Genomic DNA, 16,962 nt, shown 5'->3' on the forward strand with positions numbered 1-16,962 from the left:
AATAGTTTTTACAGGGCTGGTCTGCTCTCCCAGCACCTAACCCTCCTCTTTTCGCAGCATGGGCTTGGGACCAGCCATGGCAGAGTTAAAAAAACTGAAACCTTGATGATTGAAAATTGTTCCCTACACCCCATCGTGACGGCTTGAAATACAGGGGCGAATAGTTTTTACAGTGCTGGTCTGCTGTCCCAGCACCTAACCCTCCTCTTTTCGCAGCACGGGCTTGGGACCAGCCATGGCAGAGTTAAAAAAACTGAAACTTTGAAGATTGAAAATTATTCCCTACACCCTGTCGTGACGGCTTTAAATACAGGGGTGAATAGTTTTTACAGGGCTGGTCTGCTCTCCCAGCACCTAACCCTCCTCTTTTCGCAGCACGGGCTTGGGACCGGCCATGGCAGAGTTTAAAAAACTGAAACCTCGATGATTGAAAATTGTTCCCTACACCCAGTCGTGACGGCTTGAAATACAGGGGCGAATGGTTTTTACAGGGCTGGTCTGCTCTCCCTGCATCCAACACTCCTCTTTTCGCAGTACGGGCTTGGGACCGGCCATGGCAGAGTTAAAAATCTGAAACCTTGAAGACTGAATATTGTTCCCCACACCCCATCGTGACGGCTTGAAAAACAGGGGCAAATAATTTTTACAGTGCTGGTCTGCTCTCCCAGCACCCAACCCTCCTCTTTTCGCAGCACGGGCTTGGGACCAGCCATGGCAGAGTTAAAAAACTGAAACCTTGAAGATTGAAAATTGTTCCATACACCCCGTCATGACGGCTTTAAATACAGGGGCGAATAGTTTTTACAGGGCTGGTCTGTTCTCCCAGCACCTAACCCTCCTCTTTTTGCAGCACGGGCTTGGGACCGGCCATGGCAGAGTTAAAAAAACTTAAACCTTGAAGATTGAAAATTGTTCCCTACACCCCGTCGTGATAGCTTGAAATATAGGGGTAAATGGTTTTTACAGGGCTGGTGTGCTCTCCAGCACCGAACCCTCCTCTTTTCTGAGCACGGGCTTGGGACCGGCCATGGAAGAGTTAAAAAAACTTAAACCTTTAAGATTGAAAATTGTTCCCCACACCCCGTCGTGACGGCTTGAAATACAGGGGCGAATAGTTTTTACAGGGCTGGTCTGCTCTCCCAGCACTTAACCCTCCTCTTTTCGCAGCACGGGCTTGGGACCGGCCATGGCAGAGTTAAAAAAACTGAAACCTCGATGATTGAAAATTGTTCCCTACATCCCGTCATGACGGCTTGAAATACAGGGGCGAATATTTTTTACAGGGCTGGTCTGCTCTCCCAGCACCTAACCCTCCTCTTTTCACAGCACGGGCTTTAGACCGGCCATGGCTGAGTTAAAAAAACTGAAACCTTGAAGATTGAAAATTGTTCCCTACACCCCGTCGTGACGGCTTGAAATACAGGGGCGAATAGTTTTTACAGGGCTGGTCTGCTCTCCCAGCACCTAACCCTCCTCTTTTCACAGCACGGGCTTGGGAACGGCCATGGCAGAGTTAAAAAAACTGAAACCTCGATGATTGAAAATTGTTCCCTACATCCCGTCGTGACGGCTTGAAATACAGGGGCGAATAGTTTTTACAGGGCTGGTCTGCTCTCCCAGCACCTAACCCTCCTCTTTTCGCAGCACGGGCTTGGGACCGGCCATGGCAGAGTTAAAAAAACTGAAACCTTGAAGATTGAAAATTGTTCCCTACACCCCGTCGTGACGGCTTGAAATACAGGGGCGAATGGTTTTTACAGGGCTGGTCTGTTCTCCCTGCACCCAACCCTCCTCTTTTCACAGCACGGGCTTGGGACCGGCCATGGCAGAGTTAAAAAAACTGAAACCTTGAAGATTGAAAATTGTTCCATACACCCCGTCGTGACGACTTTAAATACAGGGGCTAATAGTTTTTACAGGGCTGGTCTGCTCTCCCAGCACCTAACCCTCCTCTTTTTGCAGCACAGGCTTGGAACCGGCCATGGCAGAGTTAAAAAAACTGAAACCTTGAAGATTGAAAATTGTTCCCTACACCCCGTCGTGACGGCTTGAAATACAGGGGCGAATGGTTTTTACAGGGCTGGTCTGTTCTCCCTGCACCTAACCCTCCTCTTTTTGCAGCACGGGCTTGGGACCGGCCATGGCAGAGTTAAAAAAACTGAAACCTTGAAGATTGAAAATTGTTCCCTACACCCCGTTGTGATGGCTTGAAATATAGGGACAAATAGTTTTTACAGGGCTGGTGTGCTCTCCAGCACCGAACCCTCCTCTTTTCTGAGCACAGGCATGGGACCGGCCATGGCAGAGTTAAAAAAACTGAAACCTTGAAGATTGAAAATTGTTCCCCACACCCCGTCATGACGGTTTGAAATACAGGGGCAAATAGTTTTTACAGGGCTGGTCTGCTCTCCCAGCACTTAACCGTCCTCTTTTTGCAGCACGGGCTTGGGACCGGCCATGGCAGAGTTAAAAAAACTGAAACCTCGATGATTGAAAATTGTTCCCTACATCCCGTCGTGACGGCTTGAAATACAGGGGCGAATAGTTTTTACAGGGCTGGTCTGCTCTCCCAGCACCTAACCCTCCTCTTTTCACAGCACGGGCTTGGGACCGGCCATGGCAGAGTTAAAAAAACTAAAACCTTGAAGATTGAAAATTGTTCCCTACACCCCATCGTGACGGCTTGAAATACAGGGGCGAATAGTTTTTACAGGGCTGGTCTGCTCTCCCAGCACCTAACCCTCCTCTTTTCACAGCACGGTCTTGGGACCGGCCATGGCAGAGTTAAAAAAACTGAAACCTCGATGATTGAAAATTGTTCCCTACATCCCGTCGTGACGGCTTGAAATACAGGGGCGAATAGTTTTTACAGGGCTGGTCTGCTCTCCCAGCACCTAACCCTCCTCTTTTCGCAGCACGGGCTTGGGACCGGCCATGGCAGAGTTAAAAAAACTGAAACCTTGAAGATTGAAAATTGTTCCCTACACCCCGTCGTGACGGCTTGAAATACAGGGGCGAATGGTTTTTACAGGGCTGGTCTGTTCTCCCTGCACCCAACCCTCCTCTTTTCACAGCACGGGCTTGGGACTGGCCATGGCAGAGTTAAAAATCTGAAACCTTGGAGACTGAAAATTGTTCCCCACACCCCATCGTGATGGCTTGAAAAACAGGGGCGAATAATTTTTACAGTGCTGGTCTGCTCTCCCAGCACCTAACCCTCCTCTTTTCTCAGCACGGGCTTGGGACCGGCCATGGCAGAGTTTAAAAAAACTGAAACCTTGAAGATTGAAAATTGTTCCCTACACCCCGTCGTGATGGCTTGAAATACAGGGGCGAATAGTTTTTACAGGTCTGGTCTGCTCTCCCAGCACCTAACCCTGCTCTTTTTGCAGCACGGGCTTGGGACCGGCCATGGCAGAGTTAAAAAAACTGAAACCTTGAAGATTGAAAATTGTTCCCTACACCCCGTCGTGACGGCTTGAAATACAGGGGCGAATAGTTTTTATAGGGCTGGTCTGCTTTCCCATCGCCTAACCCTCCTCTTTTCGCAGCACGGGCTTGGGACCGGCCATGGCAGAGTTAAAAAAAACTAAAACCTTAAAGATTGAAAATTGTTCCCTTCACCCCATCGTGACGGCTTAAAATACAGGGGGGGAATAGTTTTTACAGGGTTGGTCTGCTCTCCCAGCACCTAACCCTCCTCTTTTCGCAGCATGGGCTTGGGACCAGCCATGGCAGAGTTAAAAAAACTGAAACCTTGATGATTGAAAATTGTTCCCTACACCCCATCGTGACGGCTTGAAATACAGGGGCGAATAGTTTTTACAGGGCTGGTCTGCTTTCCCAGCACCTAACCCTCCTCTTTTAACAGCACGGGCTTGGGACCAGCCATGGCAGAGTTAAAAAAACTGAAACCTTGAAGATTGAAAATTGTTCCCTACACCCCGTCGTGACGGCTTTAAATACAGGGGCGAATAGTTTTTACAGGGCTGGTCTGCTCTCCCAGCACCTAACCCTCCTCTTTTCACAGCACAGTCTTGGGACCGGCCATGGCAGAGTTAAAAAAAACTGAAACCTCGATGATTGAAAATTGTTCCCTACACCCAGTCGTGACGGCTTGAAATACAGGGGCGAATGGTTTTTACAGGGCTGGTCTGCTCTCCCTGCATCCAACACTCCTCTTTTCGCAGTACGGGCTTGGGATCGGCCATGGCAGAGTTAAAAATCTGAAACCTTGAAGACTGAATATTGTTCCCCACACCCCATCGTGATGGCTTGAAAAACAGGGGCGAATAATTTTTACAGTGCTGGTCTGCTCTCCCAGCACCCAACCCTCCTCTTTTCGCAGCACAGACTTGGGACCAGCCATGGCAGAGTTAAAAAAACTGAAACCTTGAAGATTGAAAATTGTTCCATACACCCCGTCGTGACGGCTTTAAATACAGGGGCGAATAGTTTTTACAGGGCTGGTCTGCTCTCCCAGCACCTAACCCTCCTCTTTTCGCAGCATGGGCTTGGGACCGGCCATGGCAGAGTTAAAAAAACTGAAACCTTGAAGATTGCAAATTGTTCCCTACACCCCGTCGTGATGGCTTGAAATACAGGGGCGAATGGTTTTTACAGGGCTGGTCTGCTCTCCCTGCACCCAACCCTCCTCTTTTCGCAGCACGGGCTTGGGACCGGCCATGGCAGAGTTAAAAATCTGAAACCTTGAAGAATGAATATTGTTCCCCACACCCCATTGTGACGGCTTGAAAAACAGGGGCGAATAATTTTTACAGTGCTATCCTGCTCTCCCAGCACCCAACCCTCCTCTTTTCGCAGCACGGACTTGGGACCAGCCATGGCAGAGGTAAAAAAACTGAAACCTTGAAGATTGAAAATTGTTCCATACACCCCGTCGTGACGGCTTTAAATACAGGGGCGAATAGTTTTTACAGGGCTGGTCTGCTCTCCCAGCACCTAACCCTCCTCTTTTTGCAGCACGGGCTTGGGACCGGCCATGGCAGAGTTAAAAAAACTGAAACCTTGAAGATTGAAAATTGGTCCCTACACCCCGTTGTGATGGCTTGAAATATAGGGGCAAATAGTTTTTACAGGGCTTGTGTGCTCTCCAGCACCGATCCCTCCTCTTTTCTGAGCACGGGCTTGGGACCGGCCATGGCAGAGTTAAAAAAACTGAAACCTTGAAGATTGAAAATTGTTCCCCACACCCCGTCGTGACAGCTTGAAATACAGGGGCGAATAGTTTTTACAGGGCTGGTCTGCTCTCCCAGCACTTAACCCTCCTCTTTTCGCAGCACGGGCTTGGGACCAGCCATGGCAGAGTTAAAAAAACTGAAACCTCGATGATTGAAAATTGTTCCCTACATCCCGTCGTGACGGCTTGAAATACAGGGGCGAATAGTTTTTACAGGGCTGGTCTGCTCTCCCAGCACCTAACCCTCCTCTTTTCGCAGCACGGGCTTGGGACCGGCCATGGCAGAGTTAAAAAAACTGAAACCTTGAAGATTGAAAATTGTTCCCTACACCCCATCGTGAAGGCTTGAAATACAGGGGGAATAGTTTTTACAGGGCTGGTCTGCTCTCCCAGCACCTAACCCTCCTCTTTTCGCAGCATGGGCTTGGGACCAGCCATGGCAGAGTTAAAAAAACTGAAACCTTGATGATTGAAAATTGTTCCCTACACCCCATCGTGACGGCTTGAAATACAGGGGCGAATAGTTTTTACAGGGCTGGTCTGCTGTCCCAGCACCTAACCCTCCTCTTTTCGCAGCACAGGCTTGGGACCAGCCATGGCAAAGTTAAAAAAACTGAAACCTTGAAGATTGAAAATTGTTCCCTACACCCCGTCGTGATGGCTTGAAATACAGGGGCGAATCGTTTTTACAGGGCTGGTCTGCTCTCCCATCACCTAACCCTCCTCTTTTCGCAGCACGGGCTTGGGACCAGCCATGGCAGAGTTAAAAAAACTGAAACCTTGAAGATTGAAAATTGTTCCCTACACCCCGTCGTGACGGCTTAAAATACAGGGGCGAATAGTTTTTACAGGGCTGGTCTGCTCTCCCAGCACCTAACCCTCCTCTTTTTGCAGCATGGGCTTGGGACCGGCCTTGGCAGAGTTAAAAAACTGAAACCTTGAAGATTGAAAATTGTTCCCTACACCCCGTCGTGATGGCTTGAAATATAGGGGCAAATGGTTTTTACAGGGCTGGTGTGCTCTCCAGCACCGAACCCTCCTCTTTTCTCAGCACGGGCTTGGGACCAGCCATGGCAGAGTTAAAAAATCTTAAACCTTGAAGATTGAAAATTGTTCCCTACACCCCATCGTGACGGCTTGAAATACAGGGGCAAATAGTTTTTACAGGGCTGGTCTGCTCTCCCAGCACCTAACCCTCCTCTTTTCACAGCACGGGCTTGGGACCGGCCATGGCAGAGTTAAAAAAACTGAAACCTTGAAGATTGAAAATTGTTCCCTACACCCCGTCGTGACGGCTTGAAATATAGGGGCAAATGGTTTTTACAGGGCTGGTGTGCTCTCCAGCACCGAACCCTCCTCTTTTCTCAGCACGGGCTTGGGACCGGCCATGGCAGAGTAAAAAAAAACTGAAACCTTGAAGATTGAAAATTGTTCCCTACACCCCATCGTGACGGCTTGAAATACAGGGGCGAATAGTTTTTACAGGGCTGGTCTGCTCTCCCATCACCTAACCCTCCTCTTTTTGCAGCACGGGCTTGGGACCAGCCATGGCAGAGTTAAAAAAACTGAAACCTTGAAGATTGAAAATTGTTCCCTTCACCCCGTCGTGATGGCTTGAAATATAGGGGCAAATGGTTTTTACAGGGCTGGTGTGCTCTCCAGCACCGAACCCTCCTCTTTTCTCAGCACGGGCTTGGGACCGGCCATTTCAGAGTTAAAAAAACTGAAACCTTGAAGATTGAAAATTGTTCCCTACACCCCATCGTGACGGCTTGAAATACAGGGGCGAATAGTTTTTACAGGGCTGGTCTGCTCTCCCATCACCTAACCCTCCTCTTTTCACAGCATGGGCTTGGGACCGGCCATGGCAGAGTTAAAAATCTGAAACCTTGAAGACTGAAAATTGTTCCCCACACCCCATCGTGACGGCTTGAAAAACAGGGGCGAATAATTTTTACAGTGCTGGTCTGCTCTCCCAGCACCTAACCCTCCTCTTTTTGCAGCATGGGCTTGGGACCGGCCATGGCAGAGTTAAAAAACTGAAACCTTTAAGATTGAAAATTGTTCCCTACAACCCATCGTGATGGCTTGAAATATAGGGGCGAATAGTTTTTACAGGGCTGGTCTGCTCTCCCAGCACCTAACCCTCCTCTTTTTGCAGCACGGGCTTGGGACCAGCCATGGCAGAGTTAAAAAAACTGAAACCTTGAAGATTGAAAATTGTTCCCTACACCCCGTCGTGATGGCTTGAAATATAGGGGCAAATGGTTTTTACAGGGCTGGTGTGCTCTCCAGCACCGAACCCTCCTCTTTTCTCAGCACGGGCTTGGGACCGGCCATGGCAGAGTTAAAAAAACTGAAACCTTGAAGATTGAAAATTGTTCCCTACACCCCGTCGTGATGGCATTAAATACAGGGGCGAATAGTTTTTACAGGGCTGGTCTGCTCTCCCAGCACCTAACCCTCCTCTTTTTGCAGCATGGGCTTGGGACCGGCCATGGCAGAGTTAAAAAACTGAAACCTTTAAGATTGAAAATTGTTCCCTACACCCCATCGTGATGGCTTGAAATATAGGGGCAAATGGTTTTTAAAGGGCTGGTGTGCTCTCCAGCACCGAACCTTCCTCTTTTCGCAGCACGGGCTTGGGACCAGCCATTTCAGAGTTAAAAAAACTGAAACCTTGAAGATTGAAAATTGTTCCCTACACCCCGTCGTGACAGCTTTAAATACAGGGGCGAATAGTTTTTACAGGGCTGGTCTGCTCTCCCAGCACCTAACCCTCCTCTTTTTGCAGCACGGGCTTGGGACCGGCCATGGCAGAGTTAAAAAAACTGAAACCTTGAAGATTGAAAATTGTTCCCTTCACCTCGTCGTGACAGCTTGAAATACAGGGACGAATAGTTTTTACAGGGCTGGTCTGCTCTCCCAGCACCTAACCCTCCTCTTTTCGCAGCACGGGCTTGGGACCGGCCATGGCAGAGTTAAAAAAACTGAAACCTTGAAGATTGAAAATTGTTCCCTACACCCCATCGTGACGGCTTGAAATACAGGGGCGAATAGTTTTTACAGGGCTGGTCTGCTCTCCCATCACCTAACCCTCCTCTTTTCACAGCATGGGCTTGGGACCGGCCATGGCAGAATTAAAAAAACTGAAACCTTGAAGATTGAAAATTGTTCCCTACACCCCGTCGTGACGGCTTAAAATACAGGGGCGAATAGTTTTTACAGGGCTGGTCTGCTCTCCCAGCACCTAACCCTCCTCTTTTCGCAGCACAGGCTTGGGACCGGCCATGGCAGAGTTAAAAAAACTGAAACCTTGAAGATTGAAAATTGTTCCCTACACCCCGTCATGACGGATTGAAATACAGGGGTGAATGGTTTTTACAGGGCTGGTCTGCTCTCCCTGCACCCAACCCTCCTCCTTTCGCAGCACGGGCTTGGGACCGGCCATGGCAGAGTTAAAAATCTGAAACCTTGAAGACTGAAAATTGTTCCCCACACCCCATCATGACGGCTTGAAAAACAGGGGCGAATAATTTTTACAGTGCTGGTCTGCTCTCCCAGCACCCAACCCTCCTCTTTTCGCAGCACGGGCTTGGGACCAGCCATGGCAGAGTTAAAAAAACTGAAACCTTGAAGATTGAAAATTGTTCCCTACACCCCGTCGTGACGGCTTTAAATACAGGGGCGAATAGTTTTTACAGGGCTGGTCTGCTCTCCCAGCACCTAACCCTCCTCTTTTTGCAGCACGGGCAGGGACCAGCCATGGCAGAGTTAAAAAAACTGAAACCTTGAAGATTGAAAATTGTTCCCTACACCCCGTCGTGATGGCTTGAAATATAGGGGCAAATGGTTTTTACAGGGCTGGTGTGCTCTCCAGCACCGAACCCTCCTCTTTTCTCAGCACGGGCTTGGGACCGGCCATGGCAGAGTTAAAAAAACTGAAACCTTGAAGATTGAAAATTGTTCCCTACACCCCGTCGTGACGACTTTAAATACAGGGGCAAATAGTTTTTACAGGGCTGGTCTGCTCTCCCAGCACCTAACCCTCCTCTTTTCGCAGCACGGGCTTGGGACCGGCCATGGCAGAGTTAAAAAAACTGAAACCTTGAAGATTGAAAATTGTTCCCTACACCCCGTCGTGACGGCTTGAAATACAGGGGCGAATAGTTTTTACAGGGCTGGTCTGCTCTCCCAGCACCTAACCCTCCTCTTTTTGCAGCACGGGCTTGGGACCAGCCATGGCAGAGTTAAAAAAACTGAAACCTTGAAGATTGAAAATTGTTCCCTACACCCCGTCGTGATGGCTTGAAATATAGGGGCAAATGGTTTTTACAGGGCTGGTGTGCTCTCCAGCACCGAACCCTCCTCTTTTCTCAGCACGGGCTTGGGACCGGCCATGGCAGAGTTAAAAAAACTGAAACCTTGAAGATTGAAAATTGTTCCCCACACCCCGTCGTGACGGCTTGAAATATAGGGGCGAATAGTTTTTACAGGGCTGGTCTGCTCTCCCAGCACCTAACCCTCCTCTTTTCGCAGCACGGGCTTGGGACCGGCCATGGCAGAGTTAAAAAAACTGAAACCTTGAAGATTGAAAATTGTTCCCTTCACCCCGTCGTGATGGCTTGAAATACAGGGACGAATAGTTTTTACAGGGCTGGTCTGCTCTCCCAGCACCTACCCCTCCTCTTTTCGCAGGACGGGCTTGGGACCGGCCATGGCAGAGTTAAAAAAATTGAAACCTTGAAGATTGAAAATTGTTCCCTACACCCCGTCGTGACGGCTTGAAATACAGGGGCGAATAGTTTTTACAGGGCTGGTCTGCTCTCCCATCACCTAACCCTCCTCTTTTCGCAGCAAGGGCTTGGGACCGGCCATGGCAGAGTTAAAAAAACTGAAACCTTGAAGATTGATAATTGTTCCCTACACCCCGTCGTGACGGCTTAAAATACAGGGGCGAATAGTTTTTACAGGGCTGGTCTGCTCTCCCAGTACCTAACCCTCCTCTTTTCGCAGCACGGGCTTGGGACCGGCCATGGCAGAGTTAAAAAAACTGAAACCTTGATGATTGAAAATTGTTCCCTACACCCCGTTGTGACGGCTTGAAATACAGGGGCGAATAGTTTTTACAGGGCTGGTCTGCTCTCCCAGCACCTAACCCTCCTCTTTTCGCAGCACGGGCTTGGGACTGGCCATGGCAGAGTTAAAAAAACTGAAACCTTGAAGATTGAAAATTGTTCCCTACACCCCGTCGTGACGGCTTAAAATACAGGGGTGAATAGTTTTTACAGGGCTGGTCTGCTCTCCCAGCACCTAACCCTCCTCTTTTCGCAGCACGGGCTTGGGACCGGCCATGGCAGAGTTAAAAATCTGAAACCTTGAAGACTGAAAATTGTTCTCCACACCCCATCGTGACGGCTTTAAATACAGGGGCGAATAGTTTTTACAGGGCTGGTCTGCTCTCCCAGCACCTAACACTCCTCTTTTTGCACCACGGGCTTGGGACCAGCCATGGCAGAGTTAAAAAAACTGAAACCTTGAAGATTGAAAATTGTTCCCTACACCCCGTCGTGATGGCTTGAAATATAGGGGCAAATGGTTTTTACAGGGCTGGTGTGCTCTCCAGCAACGAACCCTCCTCTTTTCTCAGCACGGGCTTGGGACCGGCCATGGCAGAGTTAAAAAAACTGAAACCTTGAAGATTGAAAATTGTTCCCCACACCCCGTCATGACGGCTTGAAATACAGGGGCGAATAGTTTTTACAGGGCTGGTCTGCTCTCCCAGCACCTAACCCTCCTCTTTTCGCAGCACGGGCTTGGGACCGGCCATGGCAGAGTTAAAAAAACTGAAACCTTGAAGATTGAAAATTGTTCCCTTCACCCCGTCGTGACGGCTTGAAATACAGGGACGAATCGTTTTTACAGGGCTGGTCTGCTCTCCCAGCACATAACCCTCCTCTTTTCGCAGCACGGGCTGGCACCGGCCATGGCAGAGTTAAAAAAACTGAAACCTTGAAGATTGAAAATTGTTCCCTACACCCCGTCGTGACGGCTTGAAATACAGGGGCGAATAGTTTTTACAGGGCTGGTCTGCTCTCCCATCACCTAACCCTCCTCTTTTCGCAGCACGGGCTTGGGACCGGCTATGGCAGAGTTAAAAAAACTGAAACCTTGAAGATTGAAAATTGTTCCCTACACCCCGTCGTGACAGCTTAAAATACAGGGGCAAATAGTTTTTACAGGGCTGGTCTGCTCTCCCAGCACCTAACCCTCCTCTTTTCGCAGCACGGGCTTGGGACCGGCTATGGCAGAGTTAAAAAAACTGAAACCTTGATGATTGAAAATTGTTCCCTACACCCCGTCGTGACGGCTTGAAATACAGGGGCGAATAGTTTTTACAGGGCTGGTCTGCTCTACCAGCACCTAACCCTCCTCTTTTTGCAGCACGGGCTTGGGACCGGCCATGGCAGAGTTAAAAAAACTGAAACCTTGAAGATTGAAAATTGTTCCCTACACCCAGTCGTGACGGCTTGAAATACAGGGGCGAATGGTTTTTACAGGGCTGGTCTGCTCTCCCTGCATCCAACACTCCTCTTTTCGCAGTACGGGCTTGGGACCGGCCATGGCAGAGTTAAAAATCTGAAACCTTGAAGACTGAATATTGTTCCCCACACCCCATCGTGACGGCTTGAAAAACAGGGGCAAATAATTTTTACAGTGCTGGTCTGCTCTCCCAGCACCCAACCCTCCTCTTTTCGCAGCACGGGCTTGGGACCAGCCATGGCAGAGTTAAAAAACTGAAACCTTGAAGATTGAAAATTGTTCCATACACCCCGTCATGACGGCTTTAAATACAGGGGCGAATAGTTTCTACAGGTCTGGTCTGTTCTCCCAGCACCTAACCCTCCTCTTTTTGCAGCACGGGCTTGGGACCGGCCATGGCAGAGTTAAAAAAACTTAAACCTTGAAGATTGAAAATTGTTCCCTACACCCCGTCGTGATAGCTTGAAATATAGGGGTAAATGGTTTTTACAGGGCTGGTGTGCTCTCCAGCACCGAACCCTCCTCTTTTCTGAGCACGGGCTTGGGACCGGCCATGGAAGAGTTAAAAAAACTTAAACCTTTAAGATTGAAAATTGTTCCCCACACCCCGTCGTGACGGCTTGAAATACAGGGGCGAATAGTTTTTACAGGGCTGGTCTGCTCTCCCAGCACTTAACCCTCCTCTTTTCGCAGCAAGGGCTTGGGACCGGCCATGGCAGAGTTAAAAAAACTGAAACCTCGATGATTGAAAATTGTTCCCTACATCCCGTCATGACGGCTTGAAATACAGGGGCGAATAGTTTTTACAGGGCTGGTCTGCTCTCCCAGCACCTAACCCTCCTCTTTTCACAGCACGGGCTTTAGACCAGCCATGGCAGAGTTAAAAAAACTGAAACCTTGAAGATTGAAAATTGTTCCCCACACCCCGTCATGACGGCTTGAAATACAGGGGCGAATAGTTTTTACAGGGCTGGTCTGCTCTCCCAGCACCTAACCCTCCTCTTTTCGCAGCACGGGCTTGGGACCGGCCATGGCAGAGTTAAAAAAACTGAAACCTTGAAGATTGAAAATTGTTCCCTTCACCCCGTCGTGACGGCTTGAAATACAGGGACGAATCGTTTTTACAGGGCTGGTCTGCTCTCCCAGCACATAACCCTCCTCTTTTCGCAGCACGGGCTTGGCACCGGCCATGGCAGAGTTAAAAAAACTGAAACCTTGAAGATTGAAAATTGTTCCCTACACCCCGTCGTGACGGCTTGAAATACAGGGGCGAATAGTTTTTACAGGGCTGGTCTGCTCTCCCATCACCTAACCCTCCTCTTTTCGCAGCACGGGCTTGGGACCGGCTATGGCAGAGTTAAAAAAACTGAAACCTTGAAGATTGAAAATTGTTCCCTACACCCCGTCGTGACAGCTTAAAATACAGGGGCAAATAGTTTTTACAGGGCTGGTCTGCTCTCCCAGCACCTAACCCTCCTCTTTTCGCAGCACGGGCTTGGGACCGGCCATGGCAGAGTTAAAAATCTGAAAACTTGAAGACTGAAAATTGTTCCCCACACCCCATCATGACGGCTTGAAAAACAGGGGCGAATAATTTTTACAGTGCTGGTCTGCTCTCCCAGCACCTAACATTCCTCTTTTTGCAGCATGGGCTTGGGACCGGCCATGGCAGAGTTAAAAAACTGAAACCTTTAGGATTGAAAATTGTTCCCTACACCCCATCGTGATGGCTTGAAATATAGGGGCAAATGGTTTTTAAAGGGCTGGTGTGCTCTCCAGCACCCAACCCTCCTCTTTTCGCAGCACGGGCTTGGGACCGGCCATTTCAGAGTTAAAAAAACTGAAACCTTGAAGATTGAAAATTGTTCCCTACACCCCGTCGTGACGGCTTTAAATACAGGGGCGAATAGTTTTTACAGGGCTGGTCTGCTCTCCCAGCACCTAACCCTCCTCTTTTTGCAGCACGGGCTTGGGACCGGCCATGGCAGAGTTAAAAAAAACTGAAACCTTGAAGATTGAAAATTGTTCCCTTCACCCCGTCGTGACAGCTTGAAATACAGGGACGAATAGTTTTTACAGGGCTGGTCTGCTCTCCCAGCACCTAACCCTCCTCTTTTCGCAGCACGGGCTTGGGACCGGCCATGGCAGAGTTAAAAAAACTGAAACCTTGAAGATTGAAAATTGTTCCCTACACCCCGTCGTGACGGCTTGAAATACAGGGGCGAATAGTTTTTACAGGGCTGGTCTGCTCTCCCATCACCTAACCCTCCTCTTTTCGCAGCATGGGCTTGGGACCGGCCATGGCAGAGTTAAAAAAACTGAAACCTTGAAGATTGAAAATTGTTCCCTACACCCCGTCGTGACGGCTTAAAACACAGGGGCGAATAGTTTTTACAGGGCTGGTCTGCTCTCCCAGCACCTAACCCTCCTCTTTTCGCAGCACGGGCTTGGGACCGGCCATGGCAGAGTTAAAAAAACTGAAACCTTGAAGATTGAAAATAGTTCCCTACACCCCATCGTGACGGCTTAAAATACAGGGGCGAATAGTTTTTACAGGGCTGGTCTGCTCTCCCAGCACATAACCCTCCTCTTTTCACAGCACGGGCTTGGGACCGGCCATGGCAGAGTTAAAAAAACTGAAACCTTGATGATTGAAAATTGTTCCCTACACCCCGTTGTGACGGCTTTAAATACAGGGGCGAATAGTTTTTACAGGGCTGGTCTGCTCTCCCAGCACCTAACCCTCCTCTTTTCGCAGCACGGGCTTGGGACCGGCCATGGCAGAGTTAAAAAAACTGAAACCTTGAAGATTGAAAATTGTTCCCTACACCCCGTCGTGACGTCTTAAAATACAGGGGCGAATAGTTTTTACAGGGCTGGTCTGCTCTCCCAGCACCTAACCCTCCTCTTTTTGCAGCACGGGCTTGGGACCGGCCATGGCAGAGTTAAAAATCTGAAACCTTGAAGACTGAAAATTGTTCCCCACATCCCATCGTGACGGCTTGAAAAACAGGGGCGAATAATTTTTACAGTGCTGGTCTGCTCTCCCAGCACCTAACCCTCCTCTTTTTGCGGCACGGGCTTGGGACCGGCCATGGCAGAGTTAAAAAACTGAAACCTTGAAGATTGAAAATTGTTCCCTACACCCCGTCGTGATGGCTTGAAATATAGGGGCAAATGGTTTTTACAGGGCTGGTGTGCTCTCCAGCACTGAACCCTCCTCTTTTCGCAGCACGGGCTTGGGACCGGCCATTTCAGAGTTAAAAAAACTGAAACCTTGAAGATTAAAAATTGTTCCCTACACCCCGCCGTGACGGCTTGAAATACATGGGCGAATAGTTTTTACAGGGCTGGTCTGCTCTCCCAGCACCTAACCCTCCTCTTTTCGCAGCACGGGCTTGGGACCGGCCATGGCAGAGTTAAAAAAACTGAAACCTTGAAGATTGAAAATTGTTCCCTACACCCCGTCGTGACGGCATGAAATACAGGGGCGAATAGTTTTTACAGGGCTGGTCTGCTCTCCCATCACCTAACCCTCCTCTTTTCGCAGCACAGGCTTGGGACCGGCCATGGCAGAGTTAAAAAAACTGAAACCTTGAAGATTGAAAATTGTTCCCTACACCCCGCCGTGACGGCTTGAAATACATGGGCGAATAGTTTTTACAGGGCTGGTCTGCTCTCCCAGCACCTAACCCTCCTCTTTTCGCAGCACAGGCTTGGGACCGGCCATCGCAGAGTTAAAAAAACTGAAACCTTGAAGATTGAAAATTGTTGCCTACACCCCGTCGTGACGGCTTGAAATAAAGGGGCGAATAGTTTTTACAGGGCTGGTCTGCTCTCCCATCACCTAACCCTCCTCTTTTCGCAGCACAGGCTTGTGACCGGCCATGGCAGAGTTAAAAAAACTGAAACCTTGAAGATTGAAAATTGTTCCCTTAACCCCGTCGTGATGGCTTAAAATACAGGGGCGAATAGTTTTTACAGGGCTGGTCTGCTCTCCCAGCACCTAACCCTCCTCTTTTCGCAGCACGGGCTTGGGACCGGCCATGGCAGAGTTAAAAAAACTGAAACCTTGAAGATTGAAAATAGTTCCCTACACCCCATCGTGACGGCTTAAAATACAGGGGCGAATCGTTTTTACAGGGCTGGTCTGCTCTCCCAGCACCTAACCCTCCTCTTTTCACAGCACGGGCTTGGGACCGGCCATGGCAGAGTTAAAAAAACTGAAACCTTGATGATTGAAAATTGTTCCCTACACCCCGTTGTGACGGCTTTAAATACAGGGGCGAATAGTTTTTACAGGGCTGGTCTGCTCTCCCAGCACCTAACCCTCCTCTTTTCCCAGCACGGGCTTGGGACCGGCCATGGCAGAGTTAAAAAAACTGAAACCTTGAATATTGAAAATTGTTCCCTACACCCCGTCGTGACGGCTTAAAATACAGGGGCGAATAGTTTTTACAGGGCTGGTCTGCTCTCCCAGCACCTAACCCTCCTCTTTTTGCAGCACGGGCTTGGGACCGGCCATGGCAGAGTTAAAAAACTGAAACCTTGAAGATTGAAAATTGTTCCCTACACCCCGTCGTGATGGCGTGAAATATAGGGGAAAATGGTTTTTACAGGGCTGGTGTGCTCTCCAGCACCGAACCCTCCTCTTTTCGCAGCACGGGCTTGGGACCGGCCATTTCAGAGTTAAAAAAACTGAAACCTTGAAGATTGAAAATTGTTCCCTACACCCCGCCGTGACGGCTTGAAATACAGGGGCGAATAGTTTTTACAGGGCTGGTCTGCTCTCCCATCACCTAACCCTCCTCTTTTCGCAGCACAGGCTTGGGACCGGCCATGGCAGAGTTAAAAAAACTGAAACCTTGAAGATTGAAAATTGTTCCCTACACCCCGTCATGATGGCTTAAAATACAGGGGAGAATAGTTTTTACAGGGCTGGTCTGCTCTCCCAGCACCTAACCCTCCTCTTTTCGCAGCACGGGCTTGGGACCAGCCATGGCAGAGTTAAAAAACTGAAACCTTGAAGATTGAAAATTGTTCCCTACACCCCTTCGTGATGGCTTGAAATATAGGGGCAAATGGTTTTTACAGGGCTGGTGTGCTCTCCAGCACCGAACCCTCCTCTTTTCGCAGCACGGGCTTGGGACCGGCCATTTCAGAGTTAAAAAAACTGAAACCTTGAAGATTGAAAATTGTTGCCTACACCCCGTCGTGAC

Source organism: Aquarana catesbeiana, linkage group LG01 (genome assembly GCF_042186555.1).
Source record: "Aquarana catesbeiana isolate 2022-GZ linkage group LG01, ASM4218655v1, whole genome shotgun sequence".
Taxonomy (NCBI): Eukaryota; Metazoa; Chordata; class Amphibia; order Anura; family Ranidae; genus Aquarana; species Aquarana catesbeiana.